This window comes from Otolemur garnettii, unplaced genomic scaffold (genome assembly GCF_000181295.1).
Source record: "Otolemur garnettii isolate 467f Iridium unplaced genomic scaffold, OtoGar3 scaffold00015, whole genome shotgun sequence".
Taxonomy (NCBI): Eukaryota; Metazoa; Chordata; class Mammalia; order Primates; family Galagidae; genus Otolemur; species Otolemur garnettii.
In genome coordinates, this window is record NW_003852410.1 from 3326380 (window position 1) to 3328338 (window position 1959).

General features: G+C 41.6%; 1 pseudogene; it reads left to right on the top strand.

Annotated features, from left to right (window-relative positions):
- The first annotated feature begins 1221 nt into the window (after nucleotides 1–1221).
- On the top strand, nucleotides 1222–1671 carry LOC111723729 (annotated as a pseudogene).
- Nucleotides 1672–1959: the final 288 nt, after the last annotated feature.

Here is a 1959-nt window from a genome sequence, read left to right on the forward strand (position 1 = left end):
CTGTGGAGCTCCATCTGCCCAACATTTTCATGAGCAGTGAGGATGTGGAAAGCATACTAATCAACAAAGCAGAGGATGCCAGTGGAAGGGATAGTTAATGTTTGAATAATAAAGCAGAAGACAGACTCTGGCAGCTTAGAATAATAAATTCAACAGGTAAATTCTTCCTCTAAATATAAAGCCTTCACCGTCAAACCTTCCATAATGGTGTAAAGTGATTAAGAACAAGACAAAGTTCTGTCTTGCCCTTAACAGTTTCAGAACTAGCTTACAAGCAGCATCAGTAAGTAAGACTTGGGAAAATTAGCCCAGAAGGTCATAGTGTAATATGGCTTTAACCAAAAGCTTAACTTCCGTGAGGACATCAGATTAAGGGCATGGTATTTCCAGATCAGGTTAGTTAATCTCTCCAAGGATGAGGTCTTCATCTCTAAAGCAAGGATAGTCATTATAACTACAATTTATACCCATCTCCTGTGAATCCTATATACTATGCTAAGTATAGGATTGATTTATCTCAGTAATCGTCACAAAATCTCTAAGGAGTAAGAACTAAAATAATGCCCATTTTATAAATGAAGAAACAGAGAGTTTTTTTAGGTTATTGACCAAGACTACACAGCTAGCCAAGAGTTTGGGCAAAAATACAGCACTGTCTGACCTCAAAGCCAGTCTAGAAAGTACCATTCTCTATCACTTTCCTTTCCAATGTTTGAAGCATAGGAGGCTAAGTGTGACCATATAAATGCTGGCACAGTGCCTGAGGGCAAAATTCTTCCCTTTCCTCATTCCTCTCTTCTTCCATCCTCCTCAACAAGGCAGAGTTCTCGCCCAGCACATACCTCAGGACACTAGTGAAACTTAAAGAGTAGATCCTTCTTACACACAGGAGCAATCCCTCCAGGGATTTGTCTATATAGCTTAATCTCCTTTCTAGTCCAATGTCAGTCATTGACCCCAGCCCCACTGGGTGCTAGCTGGTGCTCCGCAATGGCCGCAGTGTTTACCCCCACGCCTCTCTGCTCAGAGTTGCTGACAAAATGTTTGAAGGGTTTGAATTTGGGTCACTCAAAACATCCCCTGCAGAAAGCTCAGACCTCTCTGCCAATAGAAAAGTAAACAAACCCCAGAGAAAATAATTCATTTGCTAATATAACAGAGACACAGACTCATCAGTAGCAGAAGTGTTCTTACTGGGTGGGCTCACTTAACTCTCAGGGCATGACCTCCATCCTTTTAAGAACTTGTGACACTGACAACCACCCGCTTCCTCCTCCTGTGATTAATTGGGCTCTTTCTTTTCAACTTGAACCCAGCAAAATGGCTCCAGACAAAAGGGAGAAGGGCTGTTCTCTCATCACCCAGGTGGTGACTCTAGAATACACCATCAACATTCACAAGCGCGTCTATGGCGTGGGCTTTAAGAAGCGTGTCCCTCGGACACTCAGAGAGATCCAGGAATTTGCCATGAAAGAGATGAGGACTCTGGATGTGTGCATTGATACCAGGCTCAACAAAACTGTCTGGGCCAAAGGCGTAAGGAATGTTCCATAAGGTATCCACGTGCAGTTGTCCAGCAAACGTAATGAAGATGCACCAAATATGTTCTATACTGTGGTTATCTATGTACCCGTTACCACTTCAAAAATCTACAGTCAGCGTGAGAACTAACTGGTGATTATCAGATAGATCAAATAAAGTTATAAAACCAAACAAAAAAAAATAAAGAATTTGTGGAATTACTTGTTTTGGAGAGGGTGAATTACTTATTTCAGAGAATTAACAAAGCTAGTTTTGTCAAAAGAGAGTATGGTACGCAAATGACCAAAACAAATGTAATTATCTGCAGCCGATATTTTCACAAAGGCCAAAATCTCAATCTCTCTTGCGCTCTCTCTCTCTCTCTCTCTGTGTGTCACATACATACATCTCCCACTCAACACACATAGGCTTGTTCCA